This window comes from Hordeum vulgare, chromosome 6H (assembly GCF_904849725.1).
Source record: "Hordeum vulgare subsp. vulgare chromosome 6H, MorexV3_pseudomolecules_assembly, whole genome shotgun sequence".
NCBI classification, from domain to species: domain Eukaryota; kingdom Viridiplantae; phylum Streptophyta; class Magnoliopsida; order Poales; family Poaceae; genus Hordeum; species Hordeum vulgare.
The window spans coordinates 134,677,625-134,688,224 of NC_058523.1; the positions used below are offsets into that span (position 1 = coordinate 134,677,625).

The window sequence follows — 10,600 nt, forward strand, 5'->3', positions numbered from 1 at the left end:
TGAGCTCTGTAGACCAAGAAAAAGGGCGTGTGACCAGTGGATCTGTTAGGGGTAGTCCTTATGCTCCAAAGTACTGAAGGAAGCTCTTCAACCCAACAACCCGGGGTGCGCTCCAGAGGAACCATGAGTCGGGGCTTGATCCCACGCAAGATTTCTTGATTCGCCCTTTCCGCTTGTCCATTGGATTGGGGATGCGCAACCGGAGAGACATCAAGCCGGATGTGCTCCTTTTCACAAAATTCTTGCATAGCGCCTTTGGATAAATTAGTACCATTGTCAGTGATGATACTATGAGGATACCCGAAGCGAAAAATCAGCTTCTTGAGGAACTTGACGGTCGTATCTGCATCGCAACTACTAACCGGCTCAGCTTCAACCCACTTGGTAAATTTGTCAACCGCCACTAGTAGGTGAGTATTTTTGCTGGAAGACATCTTAAAGGGACCAATAATGTCGAGCCCCCAGACCTCAAAAGGCCATGTAATTGGGATCATCTACAATTCTTGAGCCGGGGCACATGCATCTAACGCCCAAATTTCTGACTCCATCACATCTGCGCACTATGTCATCGCCATGTGCGTGAGCCGTCAACCAATAGAATCCATGCCTAAAAGCCTTGGACACCAAAGAGCGTGATCTGGCGTGGTGACCACAATCGCAGTGTGAATCTCGTTAAGGATCGCACGTCCTTCTTCGGGCGAGATGCATCTTTGAAAAATTCCAGAAGTGCTCCGTTTGTGCAACTCGCCCTTATGTATGACCATGGACTTGCATCGCCGGATAATTTGGCGGGCCAGCAACTCATCAGCACGTAACTCGCCTCGTGCCAAATAAGCCATGTAAGGGACCTCCCAATCCGGAGTGGCATGAAGAGCCGCCACAAATTTAGACTCCGGGTCAGGGACCGCTATATCCTCTTCACAAGGCAATTTCACCGACAGTTATGCAAGATATCCAAAAATACATTGCGAGGAACCGACTTACGTTGTGACCCGGGTCGTGAAAGAGCATCAACTGCCTTGTTGAGCCGGCAATCGATATGATCAACTTGATAACCATGAAAGTGACCCGCCATATCTGATACGGCACGCCTGTAAGCCGCCATCAGCGGATCCCTCGAATCTCACGTCCCGGAAACTTGTTGTGCCACCAGATCCGAGTCGCCCAGGCACCTAACTCGGCTGGGGTTCATCTCTTTGGCGATCCTAAGCCCATGGAGCAAAGCCTATTACTCTGCTGCATTGTTAGTACATGGAAACATGAGCCGTAGGACATAGCAAAACTTGTCACCCTGCGGGAAAGTTAGTAGCACGCCAGCTCTCGAGCCTTCCAACTGCCTGGACCCGTCAAAGTGGATGGTCCAATATGTGTGATCCGGTCTGTCTTCTCGAATTTGCAACTCAGTCCAGTCATTGATGAAATCAACTAAGGCGTGAGACTTGATGGTCGTGCAAGGCATATACTTCACGTGATGAGGACCAAGTTCAATGGCCCACTTAGTGATCCGCACGGTCGCCTCACGATTTTGTATGATATCGCCAAGTGGTGCGGAGCTAACCACCGTGATCTGATGCTCCTGGAAGTAGTGTTTAAGTTTCTGACTCGCCATGAAGATCCCAAAAACCAGCTTCTGCCAGTGTGGATACCGTTGTTTGGAGAGGGTCAAGACTTCACTGACAAAGTATACACGCCTCTAGACTGGATACTCCTTCCCTTCTTCCTTGCATTCGACTACTACTGCCACACTTACTGCTTTAGAGTTAGCAGCAATGTATAGGAGCATAGGCTCTTTGTCGGTGGGGGCGGCTAAAACGGGAAGCTCAGCCGATTGTTTCTTCACGGCTTCGAAGGCTTCGTTGGACGCATCTGTCCACACAAAACGGTATGTTTTCTTGAGCAGCTGGTAAAGGGGTATGGCCTTTTCACTAAGGCGGCTTATGAAGCGACTCAAAGCTGCGATACGACACGCCATGTGCTGGACCTCGTTGATATTAGCCGGCTTGCCAAGTGAAGTAATCGCCATAATCTTGTCTGGGTTGGCCTCAATACCTCTCTCTGACACCAAGAAGCCCAATAATTTCCCTACTGGACACCGAAAACACACTTGGTCAGGTTAAGCTTCATCCGGCACACCCACAAACTGTCAAATGTTTCCTTGACATCCTCCAGAAGTGACTCTTTCTTCTGGGCTTTCACCACTATGTCATCAACATAGGTGTGAACGTTGCGTCTAATCTGATTGTGCACGCAATTCTGAATACAACGCTGTTAAGTCGCCCGTGCACTTTTGAGCCCAAATGGCATTGAGCATAGCAAAAAGCACCAAAAGGAGTTATGAAAGCCGTCTTCTCTTGATCCGCCAAAGCCATCTTGATCTGGTGATAAGCTTAGTACGCATCCAAAAAACACATTCACTCGCAACCCGCCGTAGAGTCAATGATTTGATCGATACGAGGGAGAGCGAAAGGTTCTTTTGGGCAGGCTTTGTTAAGGTCAGTGTAGTCAATGCACATGCGAAAGGTGCCATTCTTCTTGAGGACCAAGACCGGGTTGGCCAACCACTCCGGGTGAAAAACCTCCACAATGAACCCAATAGCCAAGGGTCGGGCTACCTCTTCCCCAATTGCTTTGCACCTCTCCTCGTTGAAACGACGGAGGTACTGCCAAACCGGCTTCATCTTGGGATCTATATTAAGGTGGTGCTCAGTGAATTCTCTCGGTACACCTGGCATGTCAGAAGGTTTCCATGCAAAGATGTACCAGTTCTCACGGATGAATTCGATGAACGCGCTTTCCTATTTGGGATCCAGACCCGTCCCAATAGTGAATTGCTTGGAAGAGTCGCTGCTATCTCACAGACAACATCGCCAGAAATTGACACGTTGACGGAGGCTGGGCTCGCGTTGGTTTTTCCCTTGAAGAGGAAAGGGTGATGCAACACAGGAGCAGTAAGTATTTCCCTCAGTTTGAGAACCAAGGTATCGATCCAGAAGGAGGGTCTCGTCAAGTCCAGAGTACCTGCGCAAACACAAACAAGCTTGCACCCAACGCTTCAAAGGGGTTGTCAATCCCTTCAAGATTGTTTGCAAAGTGAGATCTGAAGGCGGAAAGTGCAACGAAGTAAAAAGTGTAAGACTGAAAATATGGTATGGAGTAGACCCTGGGGGGCATAGTGTTCACTAGAGGCTTCTCTCAAAATAGCAAGTATTATGGTGGGTGAAAAAATTACTGTCGAGCAATTGATACAACCGCGCAAAGTCATGAAGATATCTAAGGCAATGATCATACATATAGGCATCACGTCCGAGGCAAGTAGACCGATACTTTCTGCATCTACTACTACTAGCAAAAAACCCGTGCGTTACAACTGGAGAAAAAATGTTACCAGCCCTTATCCAATAAAAACGGTTCAAGAAAAAATATCACCGCTTATCCTCCTTTTATACTCCATCCGTTCCTAAATATAAGTTTTTTAAACATTTCACTAAGGGACTATATACGAAGCAAAATGAATGAATATTATACTTTAAAGTATGTCTATATACATTAGTATGTAGTTTTTTAGCGAAACCTCTAAAAAGACTTATATTTAGGAACATTGGGAGTATATGAGAAGAAATAGTTAGAGATTAGTGCTCCTCTTCTGCAGCACCCTCTCAGCCCTGACACTTTCTACCCAGTAGACCATGGTAAAAAGGTAGCTCAGATATGTTATACATATTTTATGATCCATTTCGGACTTTACTTCTTCAAAACAGGCTAAAAAACTAAATGATAGTGACATACTTCTCCACATAAATTCACAAGTTATTTAACAACGGGATCAGCGATAAGGTAATGAGATCGAACTTGCATTACCAAGCAGTTCAGAGCCGAAGAGTGTACATTCTCTGATGCTTCTACCTTTTATCATATCCAATCATGTGTATTCCATTATACGGATGACTCAATGGACGGGCGTTCATGGCAAAAGGGAGTTCAGGGCAGTGTGCAGGAGGCGCGTGGATCAGCAGCAACAAGAAATTTGTTGTTGTACATGGTGATAAAAACACAAAACAATTATTGGTTCATATTCATATTTAGGTCCATTTCAATCGGGAGACAAAACACAAATTTTATATACAAAGATATATCCAAAAGGTTCAGTGTTCTATCTCAAAAGGGACGGACACGAAACGACAATATACATATTGAGCAGATTTTACAACCGGACAAGCACCAGCAATAAAATTGATGTGTATTGTGCAATGAAGACATTTTACAACCTTCATTCAAAATTGCATGCCCTGACTAAGAATTACAGTATTCTTTTCAATCCACAACGAGAGAACGTCTGGCAACCTACAAAATCCATAGTAAGAAAGGATGAAGAGAACATCCAGTAAAAAAGATGGCTCGCACCTCTTGCCCGATTGGCGCAAAGAAGAGCAAGAGATGGGTTTTGGGGAGCAACTAGCGGAAGTATATCGGCATTCCCGATTGAAGCAACTCAGGGAAGTATATCAGCTTCAGCATAACCCAACTGATCCATCAGGCATAACTGCAGCATTGTCCCAATTCAGATGCAAGCTTATATGATGTAACACAAATTTGAAGAAATTACTAAATAGAATATAAGGTTCCACTCTTGACAAAAGAGCTGCATGATTTTCTAACCATACATGTAAATCAACAAATATTTATTATAATGGAATTTACTATCACATTTGCGCTATACCCATCTTCCTTGTCTCTGTCATCTTCAAACAAAGGGCAGAGCAACACGCGCAGCTATGAAATCAAAATAGGTACAGTAAAGATCACTAAGAAAAGCAAGAACAGATATATTCGAACAAATAATGTATGCCTGCAAAAGGAAGAATATCGATATGACAGAACTTCAGTAGTATAATATTATGTTGGACTCCAATGTCTAAGGTCAAAATTCTACAAGTTGACTCTTATTTTAAATAGATAAAAAACATATAATCCTTCAAATAGTGTAGCTTACAAAAATGAATTATGTAGTACACTTTAGCACTACATGGTTCATTCATAGTTTATGGTGCACTAACATCAAGGCTACCTAGTGTTTTTTCCAAAAAGAAAACTCTCATCATACGGGATGTTCACTACATATTTCATATGCCTTTTTAGGTAAGATAAAGTGAAGGGGTGAGGGGACAACTCAAAGCACGAGATATGGTAAGTACACGCTGACAGGAGCACTAAAATAGCAATTGTTGAACATGTTATAAATAGTACTTGTATTTCCAGCTAAAACATGAAGCTTAACATAAATCTATGAAGTAATAAAGAGTAGTTTTGGTCTTTTGGATGCCGAATTCAATTGTAGCAGTTCGACTATTGTCTTCATCTAGTTTGATGCTAGAACTAAACCTTAGTAGCATACTCATTGATACTACCATGTCAGGTGTTTCTTACACAAAGGGGTACATTCATCACCACATGTCCTCTGGTTGGATACGCATCTACTGTACTCCAGGCTGCAGTAGCAGATGATCGATGCAGTCAAATGGAACTAAAGGAATAAGATAGTAAATTTTGCGCTATCCGTGTACAATATTGTTACCATCAATGGAAGCAAGATATATGCACCCATCAATGGAATTCAGCAGATTTGACAGAGCAGGAACACATATGCTGACATCATATGGATGACTCCCATCTAATAATCTGCAGGACAAGTAGTTGTACTACCTACCAGATCACAGAAATTCAAGCATGTTTTATCCCATTTCCCCACTCGAGTCGGGTGACACCAAATGGAAGATTTGCAGAGCATGGAGAGGATGAAGGGATGAGCAAAGAGGGAGCACCTTGGAGAGGAGCGACGAGGGATCTAGGAATGGGTGAATATAGCTCAAACTGCCAAACTGGTAACGCCATGATGTCCGCGGCACACACGTGGTCCCATCCGGCTCCGACCTCTTTTCTTCCAGATCCGCCGCATGGCCGCCAGTTACCACCGGGTCCAGCGAGATCTGATAGGTTCTCGCGGACCGCGCCACCGCAAGCTCCTGGAAGATCGGCGCTGGTTTCGTCTGCGTCATGGGCGATGCCCCAACTCTTCCCGCTCGCCCGCTTCTTCTCCACACCTCTCCATTTTCTTCTCCTTCGCCTCCGCTCCCGCCTCCAGCCTCGCCGCCTTCGCCAGATGCGGCCCCCGAGCGCAGCGCCGCATGCCCGCCATGGCCGCCCCCTACAAACGAGATGTTATCTCAGTTTGGCCATGTAAAAAAGGATTGCGGATTAAATACTCGAAAATGCAAGGTGTTGTTTGCAAGAACGAATCATTTTCCATATTAACCACTTATAAAAGGATCGCGGGTTGAATAACAGAAACTACAAGGGCTTCTTTGAAAAAACACCGCAAGGGTGAACGGATGGAAACATTGTTTGCTTTATTATTATAGCAAATATGCTCGTGCGTTGCAACGGGAGAGAAAAAATTGTTGCACTCCCCTAGCCTAATGAGTTAGGAGAAATGTGCTTTCAGCTAGACCATCTCTGTAAAACGGCCAAGAAATCTACGCATTGTTTGGTTTGCGCCACAACTCGTGCTTTGCTATGGAGCAAACACTAATGACCATGATCCAGAATGGCATGATGAATTGCTAATAATTCATCTCTTTATCTACCAGTTAAAGTATATAATGTAAATCATTGACGGCGAAAACTTGAAAGTAGCTAAAAAATGAATATGCAGCTAAATATGCAACATTCTATGTCATGTTTTGTCAAATGGTCACTAAATTCAAAACCCTACTTAGTTAAGATTTAATGATTGAACAAATTGACACTATGTTTAGGAATAGTTTGTCCTCTTTCATCTCTCAAATTCTTTATCTGTAGCCAAGTGAACTTTGTAGTGCAACAGATTATGATTAGAAGTATTAACACAAAGCATTTGTAATACACATTAAGGACTGAGATTAGCAGTTTCTTGTGCGATAGGAATATGGTACCGAGATTTGATGGACTGGAGTAGTTAAGTGTCCCTTGTGAGCACTTCCTTCATCAAGGCCCCCCTTGTATTAGTTCTACATGTCATAGTAATCGTTGTACCTCTAGAGAAACATAATACGTAGAAGAAAATTTTAGCTCCGTAAAAATATTTCAAAAGTCAGAAGAGTTGCAACATGGAAATGCAACTTGTTTGCTGAGATAATTGGCAAAAGCACAAACTGAACCGTGCAAAATTGAATCCACCAATTATTATTTGCCGGAACAATAAAGAATTGAGGATTTATATTTAAAAAAGTAATAAGAAGTAACAACACAGGGAACAAAGCTTCCGCTTGCATATTAATTAAGCATGACATAAGAAAAATACGAAAACATGTGGAGTTCAGAGAATGTCAAGAGCAAGTAGAATGCAGCAGCCATGTATTTCCTTTATTAAATTTAATTCATCATGATTCATAATACACTGGAAACCAAGAGCGAAGCATGCTTGATGATAAAAATCACAAGATGTGTATTTTAGGATGTTATCTCACCATAGCGCAGAGCCTAAAACTCCTCAAGGAAACGATCGGTGCATCTGGAATTTTTATTGAGCTAATGGACAGATACAAGAGATAAAGCGTATTCATCATGATTCATAATACACTGGAAACCAAGAGTGAAGATTGCTTGATGATAAAAATCACAAGATGTGTATTTTAGGATGTTATCTCACCATAGCGCAGAGCCTAAAACTCCTGAATGAAACGACCGGTGCATCTAGAATTTTTATTGAGCTACTGGACAGATACCAGAGATGAAGCGTCTCGTGCCACCGGTGACAAAGGAAAACAGCAAATGGGCCAAATGCAGTACTTGAACTCGATTAGGAAAGGACTACGCTCTGCAATGAACAAAAAGGCCAGCTAATGGCCATGTTAAACTCAACACGGACGTTTCCTTTCTTGTGAGCACAGGCCAGACGACTGCTGGTGCCGTGGCTCAAAACAGCTTGGCACAAGTGTTGTTCTTGCTACGAATTGAACTCCGACAATGCTCCTACACAGAGCACGCGTAATCTGATGCTGCTACTCGTGCTCTCACTCCTAGCATGAACGGTACGCTGGCACAGTAATCTTGAAAACCGGCTGCTCAACGGTTCTTGAGGCGTTGCAATTCAGTGCGGCCTGCAGATAGAGATTGTTTGTTGTGTACACAGATATTATGGAGCAGATGAATCACGGCTGGAGGGGGTCAACGCAGGGGAGCATCTTCTCCCGAGATGGACTCGAGGTGGACATTGCCTATCTTGTGCGGCGTGGGGAAACGAGAGGCGATGGTGATAGCTCCTCCGCGTGGACGCGTCCGACGGCGGCCATATGGAGACAACCTCCTTCCTCCCCCGCAAGCACGGCCGGCGGCGGCCAGATGGAACCGGCCTCTCTCCGCCCGCGCGAGCACGGCCGGCGCCGGCCTCCCTACCCCGCGCGAGCACAACCGGCGGCGGTCTCCCTCCCCCCACACGAGCACGGCCGGCGGCAGATCATTAAACGTCTTCCGTGCCTGGCCGGGTGGGAAGAAGAGAGGGGAGATCGTGGGCATCACGAGATGGAGGGGATCGAGATCGATGAGGTTGGGAGAAAACGGGGTCATGGTCTGTGGGATGCGGCTCTTTCGGTTTTCTTTTCTATTTTCTAGTATCCAACGAGGAAACGAGAAGGGGGAGCGGGAGCGGAATCGAGGGAGGTGGGTGCGGGAGCGGGATCGCTACACTCCAGAGGTGGTCGAACCATCAGAGGGTTTTTTCAACCGTTTTGTTTTGACCATACGAGGTGGGGAGGTACATGTTTTTGTCCTAGGTGAACCGGTTTGGTTTAAGAAGGGATGAAAAAAATCGATTGGTTTAAGGAGGGATAGAAAAAATCGGTGGAACTGTGCCTGGTACCGACGGGGGATCTGCCGTGGTCGAACCATCACGACAGACGGCAGATCCCCCTTTAATAGTAGAGAATTCTCCACACATCGACCGCTATCCAGCATGCATCTAGTGTATTGAGTTCATGACGAACAGAGTAACGATTTAAGCAAGATCACATGATGTAGAGGGATAATCTCAAACCAAAGATGAAAACCCCATCTTTTTACCTTTGATGGCAACAACACGATGTGTCCCTCGTTACCCCTTCTGTCACTGGGTGAGGTCACCGCACGGTATGAACCCAAAACCAAGCACTTCTCCCATTGCAAGAATCATAGATCTAGTTGGCCAGACAAAACCCACAACTCGAAGAGAATTACAAGGATATAAAATCATGCATAAGAGAGATCAGAAGAAACTCAAATAAGATTCATAGATAATCTGATCATAAATCCACAATTCATCGGATCTCGACAAACACACCGCAAAAGAAGATTACATCGGATAGATCTCCATGAAGATCATGGAGAACTTTGTATTGAAGATCTAAGAGAGAGAAGAAGCCATCTAGTTACTAGCTATGGACCCGTAGGTCTATGGTGAACTACTCACGCATCATCGAAGAGGTCATAGTGTTGATGAAGAAGTCCTCCGTATCCGAATCTCCCCTCCGCAGGGCACCAAACGTGCCCCAGATGGGATCTTGCGGAGACAGAAGCTTGCGGCGGCGGAAAAGTACTTTCGATGATCTCCTGATTTTTTTTCTGGAATTTATGGGAATATATAGGCGAAAGACCTAGGGCAAAGGGCGTCTAGGAGGCCCACAAGCCTCGATGGCGCGGCCTCCCCCCTGGCCGCAGGGTGGGGGCTTGTGGGGCCCCTGAGGCTCCCCTGCCTTGGCTCCCAAGCTTCCCGATCTTCTTCCGTTCCAAAAAAAATCTTTTCACGGATTTTCTTCCGTTTGGACTCCTTTTCAAAATCTCCTCTGAAAGGGGTCAAAGACATGGAAAAAACAGGAACTGGCACTTGGCACTGAGTTAATAAGTTAGTCCCAAAAAATATATAAAAAGCATACAAAACATCCAAAGTTTGACAAGATAATAGCATGAAACCATCAAAAATTATAGATACGTTGGAGACATATCAAGCATCCCCAAGCTTAACTCCTGCTCGTTCTCGAGTAGGGAAGTGATAAAGAATGAATTTTTGATGTGGAATGCTACCTAGCATAGTTGTCCTTTGCAACTTCTTTCACGTGGCATGAATGTTCAGATCCGTAAGATTCGAAAGAATAGTTTGCTATTGACATGAAAACAATAATACTTCAAGCAAACTAGCAAGGTAATCATGAACTTTCAAAATAACAAGGGCAAAGAAAGTTATCCCTACAAAATCATATAGTCTGGCTATGCTCCATCATCCTCACACAATTAATGTAAATCATGCACAACCCCGGTATTGGCCAAGTAATTGTTTTTGCACTCTTACTTTCTCAAACTTTTTATAACTATCACGCAATACATGAGCGCGAGCCATGGATATAGCACTATAGGTGGAATAGAGTGTGGTGGTGGTTGTGAGACAAAAAAGGAGGAGATGGTCACATTGACTAGGCGTAACAAAAAGGCTATGGAGATGCCCATTAATTGATATCAATGTGAATGAGTAGGAATTGCCATACAAGAGATGCACTAGAGCTATAAGTATGTGAAAGCTCAAGAGTAGAACTAGTGG

At 44.5% G+C, this 10,600-nt stretch overlaps 1 pseudogene; it reads right to left on the reverse strand.

Moving 5' to 3' along the window:
- Positions 1 to 4,167: 4,167 nt before the first annotated feature.
- Positions 4,168 to 7,566, reverse strand: LOC123401851 (annotated as a pseudogene).
- Between the last annotated feature and the right edge of the window lie 3,034 nt (positions 7,567 to 10,600).